This window comes from Lissotriton helveticus, chromosome 5_1 (genome assembly GCF_964261635.1).
Source record: "Lissotriton helveticus chromosome 5_1, aLisHel1.1, whole genome shotgun sequence".
Lineage (NCBI taxonomy): Eukaryota > Metazoa > Chordata > Amphibia > Caudata > Salamandridae > Lissotriton > Lissotriton helveticus.
The window spans coordinates 511,856,514-511,871,593 of NC_136065.1; positions in this window are offsets into that span (position 1 = coordinate 511,856,514).

Consider the following 15,080-nt stretch of genomic DNA (forward strand, 5'->3'; position numbering starts at 1 on the left):
GCCTTCTCAAGGTGGTAGGTCGCAACTAGCCTAGCCAACCATTGAGAGAAAGGAGGGGGTCTGTCTCTATCCATGCTGAAGCAACACAGATCCTCCACACGGTCATAACAATGAAAATAAGCGCTCCACCTTTTTTCCTGTTAGCCTCCTCTTGGGTCCCCAACAGGATGGTTATGGGAGTCAGTACTATAGCCTGGGAAATAACCCTCCCCAGAAAGTCCTGTACTTTAAGAAGGACTGGAGTAAGTTTTGGGCAGGTGGCAAACATGTGTACTGCGTCAGCGCCAAACTCCGAGCACCTAGGGCACAGCGTCCCCTTGCCTGCTCTCCATTTGACAATATTGCTTGGGGTAATATATAAAAGGAAGATGATTTTAAAGAGTTGCGCCTGTAGTTTAGCTGACAGCAAGTCGCTTTGGGAAAGTTCCAGTGAGTTGTAGAACATGCTATGTGGGGCTCCAGTTTTGTGCGCCAATTGTCTGCTATTCAAGGTAGATCATCTGGGGTTTGGCTATCAAGTGCAGAGTATATAATACCTATCCGCGGGGTCACTGGGGCCCATAACATTTTGATGAAATCAATTTCTGAAAACCCTGCAGGTCCCCCAGCCTTTCGAGAAAGAAAGTCACTAATAGTAAAATATTTAAAGGCATCTTGGTTTTTCAATCCATATTTGCTTTGTAGTTCTGTAAAGGATTTAACTCCTTCGCTGGAAATTAGGTCTCCTAGCTTTGTGATACCAGCTTTACACCAATCTAGTAGATAGGAACTGCCAAAGATAGCAGGCAGGTTGCAGTTTGCACTGATAGTGTCAGGGACTATGTGGGGAACATAGTCAGGGACTTGGGCAAGGACTGGGCACTGGGAAGAAAACTTACACAGGAAGAGGAGTACAGCGCTGCCCAGGATCATACAGGAGTCAGAGGAGAAAAAGGGATCCAAAGGGTAAGCCTGTACAAGTGAACAAGATGGGTAAGACTCAGAAAGGAAGGGCACTCACAAGGCACTAACTACACCCAGGACGGACGTGCAAGACATATATATAATACAACATTAACAATAAAGGGGGGTGTGGGGTAAAGCACTCAGGAGCTCCTCATGGTAAGACTGAAGCTCAGTAAGTTTCTTACCCGCAATTGCTGTTACAGATACTGACTGCAAATACCCACATGTAGGATATGCATGCAAAGGCAGGGTCTGTGGAGCTTATACCTATAGTGATGTTATAAATGTAACTCAAAGACAAAACTCACAGTGAACAAGAAACACCACCTAGGTAGTCAGCTGAGCCCACGGATCCTGGCGATCAAACAGGAACGCGCAAGGCAGTAACAACAAAGGGGTAGAACTAAACACAAGCACAGTAGACAAGGAGCTAGCAAGGAGGAGTGCTTAACATGAAAGGAAGGAAATGACAGGGCATACTTGGCAGAAAGCAGGTAACAAACATACAAGGTAATAGAAGTAAGAGAGCAGAATAGAAAGGCAGCAAACTAGAACTGGAACCAAGGAAATGGGAAGCAAGGCAGGGACTGGAAACGGATATACAGAAGGGGAGGCTACAAGGGTATACTAGAATAGTGCATGTTAAGGAATCAAGAAAACAAAGTCGCATAGAAGGCAGTACTGGGGCAGGAACAAGAAGTGGGCTAAGGCTCAGGAGTCAAGGCAGCACTGCAGACAATACTGGTTCAAGGAAACAGGACATAGCTACAGCTCAGGAAACAAGGAGTCAAGAGAGCACTGCAAGCAGTGCAAATTAGGAACAAGAAATAGCTAAGCCCAGGAACAAAGAATAACTATAGCTCAGGAACTCAGGAAACAAGGTAGCACTGCAGGCAGTGCTAATTCGGGTACAGGGAATAGCTATAGCTCAGGAACTCAGGAAACAAGGTAGCACTGCAAGCAGTGCTAATTCAGGAGAAGAGAAACTGCTGCAGTTCAGGAACAAGGCATCATTAAAGCTCAGGAAACACTGGAAACAAGAATAGCAAAAGCTCAGGGAACTCTGGAACCAAGGATTGGTCTCACCGGTAAACAGCTACAATGACCAACCTTTGCCTGAAGGGAGCTGGGGCTTAAAAGAGCTCACAGTAATGACATGCAGCTGGTGTGAGCAGGCTAGCAACATCCAGCCACAGGTGAGCTGAATTCCTCCACCCATCCTTGGCCTGCAGGGGTGGAGACAAAGCAGTGAGCAGGGAATTCTGGGTAATGGAGTTTCAGGCATGAGTAGGCTGGCTTTAAGTCTAAGCAGGCTGGCTTTCACAAAACCCGGCATGGATTGGGAATGGATGTCAATTCCCAAATAGTGTCCAAATGGCTGGAAGTCAAGATATGCATGCAGGGGAGTGTCAGGAAGCATATTAGAACACTGGGAAGCCCCACAATTCGGCTCCCTGGTGGTGGGTACGAGAACACAGGGAGCGAATCGTGACAGATAGGGGAATAGTAGTTAAGTCTTCCCAGCCCGCATATTCTGCGAATATTGCGAAAAACCTTAAAGGAGTTGATCAGGGTCTTGAATCTGACATGTTTGTAGTATCCAAAGGATACCTGCCTGAGAAGACAGCCGCGGGTCTCCTCTCCCAATAATAGCTGAAATGGTGAAGGAAGCCAGGTCGAAGGAGAGAAGGAGTGTTCCTTCACCAGTTCAGTACTGTATTGCAAAACTGAAGCCCAGTAATAAAGCACTATGGTAGGAAAAGCCCATCCACCCTGCTCCCTGGGGAGAGACAGTTGCTTTAGTGCCCCCCTAGGTTGTGAATAAGCCCAAATAAATTGCGTAAAGAGTTGCTGAAATTTCTGTAGCTTGGTTTTGCTAAATTCCAGTGGGATGGAACAGAAAAAGTAGAGCAATTTCGGGAAGTAGGTCATTTTAATTACAATGCATCTGCCCACAAGGGTCAGGTGCAAGTTGTCAATTTGTTTGAGGGCTCTCTTTGTTTCAGTGGCCAGAGGGAATAGGTTCTCAGTTACAATTTTGTCTATATTAGTAGTTATAGTTACCCCCAAATAGTTGGCCTTCGCGACAATCCGGCTATCAATCCAATTCATTTCTTTGTTCATTATTATTTGGGTTTTATTTTTATTCAATGCGTACCCCGAGATTTTTCCAAATTTTTGTGCCTCCAATTCCAATGCCAAAATAGCACTCTCGGGTTCAGGGGTGGTTATGGCCAAGTCGTCAGCGTAGGCCATAATTTTAGTATCTCTTCCCTGCCTGCTTACTGTCACGATTGCTGGATTTCTTTCAATTTACTTAATTAGGGGATCTATGTAGAGGGCAAAAAGTAAAGGGGAACAAGGGCAGCCTTGCCTGGTGCCCGAAAGATGTTAAATTGCTCAGTTAGCCTCCAATTAATCGACACACAGGATGTCGGGCTCTGGTACAGAGCTTGTACAGCTTGTGTTAGTTTTGGCCCGAAGTCCATCCTCCTCATGACACACCACAGAAACCGCCAGGAGACCCGATCAAATGCTTTTTCAGCGTCTAATAGAATCAGTGGCATCGGGTCGCCTGCTACTTGTGCTGCGTCAAACAAAGTGATGGCCCGCCTAATGTGTTCGGTGGTACTTTTCTTTGAGATGAATCCGTGTTGCCAATCTGACAACAGGGACTCAACTACTGAGGATATTCTTATAGCGAGAATTTTGGAGAAAAAAATTTGGAGTCCCCGTTTATGAAAGTAATTGGCCTATATGAGCCCATCTCTAGGGGTGACTTGTCTTTTTTGGGGGAATATAGAAATGTTGGCATTGGACCAGGAGGCAGGAGGGGAGACCGCATTAAATATGGCAGTTACTACAGCAAGAAAGATGGATTTTATTTGGGGAGCGAAGATTTTATAAAATTCCACAGGAATGCCATCCATTCCTGCGGCTTTCCCATCTGGCAGGCTGGCTAAGGCTTCTGTGATGTCATCCCAGGTCGGGGTAACATCCAACTGCTCGCACTTGTCCTGGCTGAGCAGCCTTAGATCTACCTCTTTTATGTAGTTGGTGATCTCGGTTTATCCTGAGTCGGCTGACCTACTATTCTCTCCTGCATATAACTCAGCGTTGAATTCTTGAAAACCCTCTTGTATTTTAATAGGATCACTGGTCTCTAATATCTGTTGACAGTTGGATTGCAAGTATTTCACTGCTTGTGGCCTGCTGCCTGGTTTTAATAGGAAGATGATGACCTATACAGTCGCTACACACATAGTTTTTTTCCCGCATTGCCGCCCACTTGGCTGCCGTTTCTTCCGCAAATACTGCCCCTATTTCCGCTTTTGTCAATATTACTTTGTTTTGAATGTTCTCAGTATCCATTCCAGTTTGAACCATGTGGACTAATTTCATTTCTGCATTTTTTTGTTTTTCCTGGAGATCACACATTAACAATTTTTCTTTCTTGTTTTTCCTGATTGAGAACCTTAGAGTCTATCCCCGAATACCCGCTTTTAGCGTATCCCAAACTTTTATTGTCGGGCCATTCCTGTGTTTATTTCCAGAAACTCCTGAATCCAAACTTTAATGTGAGACCGATAGCCCGCATCTTGCAATAACGCTTTCTCGAAGCCCCATCTCGGTGTTTCCTTCCAGTTACCCAGTCCCCCGATGTTTAAAATAAGTGGATTGTAGTCCGACATGAAGCGCGGAGCGGTGTCTATGGTGTATTTGCCTAGTAAAGAAGATGAAATCAAAAAGTAATCTAGTCTAGCAAATGACCGGTGTGGGGCAGAAAAGTAGGTGTAGCCTGGTTGAGTGGAGTTTAGATTAGACCAAACGTCACTAAGCCCATGAGTTTGAGCTAGATTAATTAAGCTTGGTACACTAGGGATTTTCTACCTTTATACCTCCACTTGCTCTCCATTTTTCAATTACAGGGCAAATTGATGTTAAGATCACCACAGGTAATTATTGGAGTAGGCCAGTGAGCTAACTCCCCAGAAATCAAGTTAATGATACCTGGGTCGTCTGCATTACTTCCATAGATTGAACACAAGGTAAAAGGGGGATTAGGGGAAAGGTGGCATTTGGAGATTACCCATCTACCGAGTGAATCGGATTTAACGCGGGGACTTTTTAAAGGAAGTCTCCTTTCAGCCATAATTCCTATCCCTTTTATTTTGGCGCCCTGTGTAGTAGCCCCTACAACCTTAAGCCCTAGTGAGTTTAATAAATATTTTTGAGATCCCTCTATGTGAGTCTCCTGAAGGCAAATGATATCGCCCCCCAAAGAGCGCAAACCTTGCGCTACTTTTTGCCTTTTTGAGGCATCATTCAGCCCACAAATATTAGCAGAAATAAACCTGAGAGTGTTTATCTTAGCCATTTGGGTATTTTAAAAAGATTTAAGCCAGAAATTTCTTGATTCTTTGAGCGCACTTCATTTGGTGAGTTATTTAACCTTGCCCAGTGTCTAAGTGAGTGATTATGTGTAGAAAGGTGTCCTTGGTTCCTCTGTGTCATTCTAAATACCCCCCTCGCCCCCCAGCCCACCCCCCTTTTTTTGAGCAATCAGGAATAACCTGAATGATGGTAGTCAGTAGTGAGTCTCAGACGCTGACCACGCCTAAAACATGTTAAGTATGCATTCGTCTAGATCCCCCTTAAGAGTTAAAGTGGAAAATTGCTAAATTGACAGACCTTAAGCTGTACATAGAACTAAACTGATGTGAGAAAACCCAGGGGAATTAGGAGTGAGAAGGAGCAAAAGAGCCAAAGAGGAGGAGAAAAAAATATCCCTCCTTTGCTCTCCCCTCCCCTGCCCGTGTGGTAGTCTCTTGGGCTCTTCTTAGACTTAATCTCGTCCACGTATTCCCCAGCCTTAATTTCAGAAAAAAAGATTTTGGAATCCCCATTAAAGATTACTTTAAGTCTGGCAGGGTTCATTAGGTACACTTGTTCTCCCAGCTGCTAGAATGGGGAATATAGTTGGCTTAGACGCCATCTTCGCTCTACTGTCTGGTGGCAAAAGTCGGGCTTCGCAAAAATGTTATTCCATTAACCCCCTTCTTGGAGTTTGGGCAAGCCTGGTCGTATATTAGTTGCCTCAGAAGGAAGTTCCCGAAGTACACCAAGAACACCCTTGGTTGTCCACCCGCTGCACTGCTGCCGTCGCGCTGTCGCCTCAGGTTGAAGGGGAAGCGGTGTCCCCTCTGCACCTCACGGTTCCAATCCCAGTCTGGGTGTTTGGGGAAGGATTCTTGCAAGAGCTTTACAATGAAGCGCCTGGGGTCTTCGCTTTCCTCCCCCTCCGGGATTCCAAGCAAGCGAAAGTTGTTTCTGCGTTGGCGATTTTCCTGTTCCTCCATTTTAGACATTATTTCCACTAGACAGGCGGTGTTGGTCTCGCTCTGCTTTTTGACAGCCGTGGTCTCCGTTTCCAGACACTCGGTGCGCCCCTCAATCATGGAGAAACGATCGCTTATGTCAGTGCATGTTTTGTTCAGTTGTCTTAAGCCTCCTTGCAGCTTTTTAGCAGCCTCTTTGGTTGCGCGATTGTATACCCGAACCTCTTCCTAAAATTCTTTAATTGAGGCTAGGATTGAAGCTAGTGAGGGTTCGGCAGTGTCCGCTGTCAAGCTCCTTGCCTTTTCCCACTTTGTCATGTGAGAGTCGTCTTCATCCAAGGGGCAGCACATCTGCGAGTCTGAGTAGTCCCACTTGAGTTGGCTGCGCCTTTTGCCCTTACTTCTTGCTTTCTTGGGCCGCTGCACCGTTCCGGTGTCTTTGATAGATTACTCGCTGTCATCTTCACTTGTGTCAAAGCCCTCATCGGAAGAGGTCCCTGAACCATCAGATACTGAGTAAAAGTTCTCAGGCCTAGTTTCTGAAGTCCATGGTGCTTGTGTGCTGGCGGCAGCTTCCAAGCCCTGAATATAATTGACAATACCAGCCTCAGAAGTTATGGAAGAATTACCAGGACCACTCGTAGAGGAGCAACCTTCTGCATTCTGAGCTATAACGGCTAGAGTTAACTAGCTTAACTGCTCGGTTGCCCCCTTAGCGGAGTCAACAGCAAGAAGACAAGGGAAATTGCCCAAGTTCCCAGCAGAGCCTTGTGGGCCCGCAGTGGTTCCTGCCTCAGCTTGCAGCGCTTCCACTGGGGTTGCTTCTACTGAACTAGTCTCTTGCTGCTGACTTGGTGCGGGTAGTTGGGTGATTAGCAGGTCCAAGGGAGCACTCTCGGTGGGAGGAGTGTGTGTGGAGGTCTTAGTGTCAATGGCAGAAGGCTGTCCTTTAGCACCCAAAAACATTTTTGCTATCGGTGGCTGAGCGCCTACTCAGTCTTTAGATACCCCACCTTCCCCAGGCCTCCCTAACAGCGTTTTGCTCCCACTAACTTTGTGTCTAGATTTAGTGGTGCTTACCATAGGAGTGGCATCTCTGTACTCGGTGTTGGCGGGGGCCGTTTTCAGCTTGCTGCCCTTCTTGGCACCCCTGCTGCTCATGATCCAAGGGCTGCTCTGATGCTGATGCCGCCGCCGATTTCTCTCGTGTCCTGGTAGGCTGAAAACCGGGAGGGCTGAGGCGGGGAATGCGGCCAAATCCGGTGCCAAAAATGCAATAATCCAAAAGATCAGGATATGGAGCGGAGACCTCCAGCGCCAATCGGGTCGCACACAGGGGTCCACAGGGATTGAAAAGTAAATTGCTGCTGTATCCGCGGATGCTACTGTATGCCGCTGAAAACGCGAACCTGGCGTCTGCGATCCTCCCGCTGACAATCTCCGCGTCTGTCTGTGCATCGCAGGGCACCTAACCGATCAGCTATGTGGCTGGCGTGAGTGGCCGATCAGCGCGAGTGCTCACGCTGACTCCATCTTGCTCCTACTGCTCGCAAGTTTCACTTTTCAGGCCTCTTCTTCTCAATGCAACTTGCCTCCTATTACTTCCTCTCCTGTTCAAGACTCTTATTTATTTATTTATTTATAAAGTTTTATATAGCGCAAACTTGACCCATGAGGGTATCAGAGCGCTTTACATTAGGAACGTTGCGAAACAAGAGCACACTAAGGTACAGTACACAAAACAAAGTTTCAGGAATTCGTAGGAGGGGGGAGGAGTAATAGCGGGGAGACGAGGAACTGTGCCCAATGTCCGGCTGGGTTGGTGACGGTCAAGGGTGAAACCAGGGCCAATCTCCTCATTATCTGTCTAGCAGCTCCACCGGTCATCAGTCATAATGTTCAGGTCTCAGCGTTCAGGAAGACCAGTTTTAGTTTACTGAATTGCGAAGGTTATATAGCACTGTCTAGAGCCGGAGGTATGAGAGCGCTTAACCAGAGTATTGTTGCATTAAACGGTACATCAAAAGGATTATATAGTGCTAGCTAGACCTGGAGGAATCAGAGCGCTGTAACAAAAGGGACATTGCTTTACAAATTACGTCAATTACAATAGCGTAGTAAGTTACAGTAACCAAACAACGAGGTTGAGAGAATTTGTTAGAAAAGGAGGGGAGGAGGGAGCCATAGTAAGGAGACGAGGAAGAACTGTGTCCAATGTCCAGCTGGGTAGGTGATGGTCGAGAGGGAAACCAGGGCCAATCTCCTCATTAGTTGTCTAGCAACTCCACCGGGCATCAGCCATATTGCTCAGGTCTCAAAGTTTGGGAAAAACTATTTTGAATCGATCCATAGGCTAGGAGGATAGAGGTAGAGGAAGGAGGGGGGGAGGGAGTGAAAACAAGCCAGAGAGGGAGCTGGGGCTACCATGTAGGCCGATGGGATCAAGGTATGGTCAGAGTCCGGTGGTAGGGAAAATTGTGGGAGCCATCTTGGGGTCAGGCAAGGGATTTCTTTGTAGTTAGATCCAGAGTTAGAAACATCCGGTCACCATTTGCCATTAACTCTGTGCAAGGGTGCCCCCCCCACATCTATATGAATCCTCATGGGCCGATTTTAAGCCCCCCCGCTCACCGGTCGTTAGGAGGGTGACGTCCCTCATGGAGGGCCTCCACCACAGTGCTCACAGTTCTGACACAGTACCCTCAGGCCGATGCAACTAGCTGCGCTCCAGTCACCAGTCCTGTACGCACATAAGGGAGGGGGTGGCCTCCTCTGAACCGCTAAGACCAAGTGGAGTTGACCGTCGTTGCTTAATGGCACCCGCCTGTAGTTGAGATGACGGCCGCCATTTTGCACTGCTCCTCCGCTGTGCTTCCAGACCTCCGCTCAGCCCACCGGGGTAACCATTCCATGCCGTGATATGCGTAGAGGTGGAGGGGAGCCGGTAATGGAGCCTCAGGTGGGAAATTTTCAGCTCAATCAGCTGCGCAGGTTAAAAGAGGCGCACCCCCATCTTAGCTGCACTTGTGCTAACACGCTCTGCCGGTAGGTACCTTGTATTGAGGCAGTGGGCTCCCCGATCGGACTCTGTAGAGGCTTGTGTAAGTGTCTCTCCGTCTAGGTTGTCCCCTCTAGGAATCGTCCCACGCTGCGTGTGTCGGCGAGTGGAGGACGCCATTTTTGGGGTCAGGAGGAATCACCCCGCGGCGACTGGCAGACCCGTGAAGTTGCAGGGGTTCCCCTCGGGCCCTTAGCAGCAGGTGATGTGTCTGGTTTCCCAGGGTGTCAAAGGCTGGAGGGGGTCTCCGCCGCAGGCGCCGGGATGCTTCGTACCTCTCTGTTGGTCAGTATCGGCCGCAGCAGGGGGACGCCAATCATTCAGACATAAGCACTCCTGCACACAGGTAAGAGCACGTGAGAGATTATTTACCACAATAGAATAGCTGTCCTGAGATCAACTTGTCTCTTTTTCTGAGTGCGATTTGGTACTACCCCTGAGCTTGGGAAGGGATACGCGGATAGGAGGATCTGGGAATGTATTTAGTTTATTTATTTATTTATTTGCAGAGTTTTATATAGCGCTGGCTAGACCCGTAGGTATCAGAGCGCTTCACATGAGGATCAGCGAGTTACCAGTTACAAAATTAACATCAGTTACAGGAGCCCAGTATAAACATAGTAGAAAAACAGTGATTACATAATAACAAGAGTTATTAGCTCATAGCATAACCAGAACACACGTCAAATGGGAAATGGAGGGTAGAGGGGAAATGGTAAAAAGGAGTAAGGAATGCAGATCGTGTCAAGGCCTACCGGCAAAGGGGAAAGTACTTCAGGGGGACAAAACAGACAAAGTGAAAGACAGAAACAAACCGGCTGGGGGTCAACAATCCAAAACATCCTGTGTGTCGGCGAAAGTATAAGGTGGGAGGGTTGTAGGCGACCTAAGGAGGGGGGAGGAGGCGGGGAGGGAAGGAAACACAACGGAGAGATGAGGAAAAAACGATGTCCAATGTCCGTCTGGGTAGGTGCCGACTGAGTGGGTGAAGCAGAGCCAAACTCCTCTATAGCTGCCTAAACAGCTCCATCGGGCATCAGCCATGTTGCTCTGGCTCCTCGATCAGTAAAACATTCAAATAGTTTCCGCCCGGGGGGCATCGTCATAGATTCCATCGGCCGTACCAGTCCTGGAGTTACTGGGAAGCGCCGCTCGCCTCATCCTCCAGCTCAACCCCAGGAGAGCCGAGCGCGCCTCTGTAGTTCCTTGGTTTAGGCAAGGGGAGCTCACCGCCGCTATCAGAACGTGTAAAAGCCAACGAGTGAAGCTGAGTCAATCACAAGTCAGGTGCGACTCGGATAAGCTTGTCTGCCTCCCGCAGAATCTCTCACATGTCCCCAATACCTTGACTGTTGGTGTAGGCCGGCCCTAGAACGATTGCAGCCTAAGTAAGAGTAGATGTAAGATGAGGTGCATACTTGATGCTTTTAGGTGAGACAATTTAAGGTCAGGTGATCTAGTCCAACTACTGCACTTCTGGAACTCGTTCATTTTCCGTGGTCGTCCGCCATCTTAGGTATAGGCAGCAAGGTCAGGCAAATCGGGGAATTGCAACAATGTGGATCGAAGAATGGCCAAAGAGGACTGGACATATTAATGTGAGCTAGGGAATGGGACAACAAAAGGTGCATACTTATCAGAACACGCACTTGTCTTAAATTTACTTGCCCAAAGCGTGCCAACTGCTTGGACTGGGAGCGATGTGGTCCCTAGCGGACTCTGGTACTCCTCGATTGACTCGTCTCTACTTAATTAAATCTCGCACATTAGAATGAAGCTGTAAACAATCTCAATAAGAATGACAGACAAGGACTAAAGTTAACTCACAGAATATAAGTAAAGAAATATATAAGCTAGACCATCAATCAATTAAGCACATAGGAATATAAATAATAAAGTATGAATGGAATTTAGTAAAGTTCTGCTGAAAATCCGGCATAGATTTGCCTTCTATAAACAGGGAAGGCAGGCCTTTTTAGGTCTCGCACCTGGCGATGCAGCGCGAATCGCTGTCGCCAGCGAGGCCTACTGTCGTCGACCAGGCTTTCAAAGGAGACAGAAGATGGGCACGCGCAGGCTGCAGGCCGGACTGGATCTGTGAACGCACTCGTTCACCACGTACACTCACGCGCTGTGCCCATCTCCTGTCTCCCTTGCAAGCCTCAGGCAGTTACTTTCACATTCCCTCCCCCTTCCGCTGTGGGCTCTACTACCCGTCAACGCGCACAGCACACCAACACAATTACATTTTACTCGCGCCTCTAAGACTGGCTCCCCGGCACGACCAAGCCCCCCCCTCATCCCCGCCAAGAGGAAACAGGCAAACTCACCCGGTGTGGCGGCTGGCTGCGGCGCGGTACTGGAGCACTCCAGCTCCTCCAAATATCTGGCAGCACGATGCGGGGCTTCCTCCTTAGGCATGGGAGCCCTGCACTGCTATCTGCTGCTCTCCCGGGACACACACAAAAAGGAGGTGATGCACATTGTTTTGCATACCATACTTCCTACACTTAATTTTAATAGCACCAGCTCGGGGGCCCAATAAAGATTTTTGTTACCCCACGAGCCAGGTACTTTTTAACGTCACTTAATAAAACCCCACCACGCACTCACATAGAAAGTCCTCACTCACACCACACATAGTCATTGTAAGTGCTCCTGCGTAGTCGTAGGTTGCAGCACGCCGCACCCCGTAGAGGGGTGCGAGGACCCCAATGATGAAGCATGACACCAAGGGGCCTGTTGGTGTGTGAGGGGTATCTAAACAACTAGGGTGTTCCCCACCACTGGAGGATACACCTGCCACCGAAGGAGTGGATTCTCTTTGTTCAAAAACATTAGCCAAGGGAGAACGAATCCATTTTCGACCAATATCTCTCTCTCTCCCCCCCTTTGTTATTAATAGTACACATCATTGATGACACTTGGAATGTTATAGTGTCATCAATGATCAGTTGATCCAGCACGATTACCAGCTTAGGTTACTTATATAAACTACCATACTCACCTGGGCCCATAAACATTCACATGTAAGCCGAATAATCACTGCTGCGATCAAGATTTTATAATTTCCTTCGTGATGAATTTAACTTTACACCAATTCTTACCAACCCTATCACCTTGGATCTTAATTTCCTCTGGTCAATAGATCAGGTTGTTAGCAGAATAGGGAGAGATGACATTTACCTTTATTTCTTTAAATGACCACAGACTCGAGAGAGTTTTAAAAGTTTTATGTCGTGAATAATTTTGTGAGTCAGATATCAATACATGTCATACACCAATTTATTTAAGGAAAATGATCATGAGTAAGACACAATGACTTAGTTAAATCTCAAGAAGATGGTACCTGGAAAGGGTGGAATCAGAGAACAATACAAGGACATACTACACAGAATTATATTTACCTAGAATGCTGTGAGGACCAATCCCTGGCCAAGAAGCTGGAAAAGGGACTCCCGAGTAGTCAGGAGCCGACAGTGCAGGACAGTTTCAGGACAGGATAGGTGACCTCTTCTAAGTGCAACACCAGCATCGCACCCCTCTCTGGCACTTCTCTCCCTGATTCTTCCCCCTTCTAGATGGACAGGTTCATCTTCTTCAGCAGTTTCTCCGACTCTTCTCTCTCGATTCTTTTCTCAGAGTGCTCAAACAGCATCTCTGACCTCTGTGGCATCTGCTGTCTTCTGCGTCTGATGGGTCTGTGTCAGATTGGTGACAAGTCTGACATCTAACTAACTAAACCTACCTTAATTATACTATTCTATGTGTATGTACCACGCCCCAATGTTTCAATATTCGTGTAAGCCCCTATTCTGATTGGACAATGGGATGGGGAGAGGTCATCACACTAGACTAATGTAATGGTTTTCTTTTAGTTCTTTGTTCAATATTATCGCCCCTTAATTTTACTTTCCCAAGCTTTATTCCCACCCGCATTTCACATTAGAAACATATACAATGTAAGCGAATTTTGTCTTTTTTTCCTTCCCTTCTACGGGTTGAGAGGTGAAGTTCCCAAGCGCTTGTTTTGCTACAGCGTCCTTGGCTGGGTTTCAATAATACATCAGGTTTCATGGCGGACTTTGGTGCGCTTGCGCATAATCATGCGGGCTTCAAAAAGCAAAAAAGTGATTTTTGAAAGGGAATTGCTACTTACAACCAACTTGAAGTTGGTGGTAAATAGCGATTCCTTAAGGCTGAAGTGCACTGTTTTTAGTGCTACGTACATTGCATTTAAGAAATCGGTATTTCCGATTCCTTAAATGCAAGAGCAAAATAAGGAATCACTATTTGGCGATTCCTTATTTTGCATGTAGGTTTAAAGTCACCTACATTGACCAAATACGGGTCGGTGACGCAGAAATTTAACGAATTTCGGCGTTACCGACCGGTATTTAGCCACCTACATCTGGCCCTTTATCTTTTCGCATTAGCAGTTTAATTAACATGCAAGGTTTAGTTTAAGCATGGCATGTGCATTAACATGTGAGTTTCAAGCGGCCATCTTAATGGCTACTGCGCAGCTGCAAAGATTTCCCTCAAAAGCAAAGGACCCCATACTACGTAGATGCAGTAGACGCATGCGCAGAAGATTCCCGCGTTTTTGGCAGCCATCTTTAGACACTTGGGTTACCTATTAGTATAACACATAGGCAAGCTTCTCTCGGATTGTGTAAAAAAAACGTGATGCAATTATCTATACTACTATTATAAAGGAAGAACTTTGAACCTTTGAGGCGGGTAAACTCGGGAACCACAGCGCCAATCCGCACACCCGATACATCGTTGTAATCGTCAGGGTGTGCAGATGGACATAGGCTATATAAACTTAATAAATATACGTTATTTACCGGAAAAAAAGTAGTCCCTTGGAAGAAGCGCCGGCCGCGACGTGCGTGCCCGATGTGAGGAGCGCGGGGAGGAGCGGCGTCCAGGAGCACGAGGAGGACCAGCGGACAGGGCGCAGGGAGGAGCGGTGAGGAGCGGCGGACAGGCGGTGAGGAGCGGCGGACAGGCGGGGAGGAGCAGTGAGCGGCCGATGAGGTAGGTTATTTATTTATTTATTTAGGAGCAGTGAGCGGCGGAAAAATGAAGCAAAAATGAAAATCGTGAGCAAGAGGAAACAAACGGAGCATTACAAAAGTGAGCCAAACAGTGCATTACAGGAGGAAACAGTTACTTGTGCAGGTTACAAAAGCGTACATCGTGAGCAAGAGGAAGCAAACGGAGCAATACAAAAGTGAGCCAAACGGTGCATTACAGGAGGAAAAAGTTACGTGTGCAGGTTACAAAAGCGTAGAAAGTAAACATAGAGGTATAGGAGGAAAAAGTGACGTGGGCAGGTAGCAAAAGGAAGCAAACGGAGCATTAAAAAAGTGAGCCAAACGGTGCATTACAGGAGGAAAAAGTTACGTGTGCAGGTTACAAAAGTGTACAAAGTAAACATAGAGGTATAATACTGCAATATATGGAGGAAGGATCCGGGGGACCCACGGACAACTTCGGGGCGGGCGGGGGCCCTGAAGCCTAATTGCTCCCGGACAACGTCGGGACGGGCTGCTAGTTAGTATTTACAAACATGTTGTGTAGGAAGGTGGATACCTGACTATGGTTACCCCATATTTTTTGCCTTGTGTTTAGCTGGTTTTCGACTTAGTTGGCCTGGGATCCTGCTAATCAGGGCCCCAGGCTATCTGCTCTTTCTATAAAATGGACTCCATGTACCTTAGGTACAT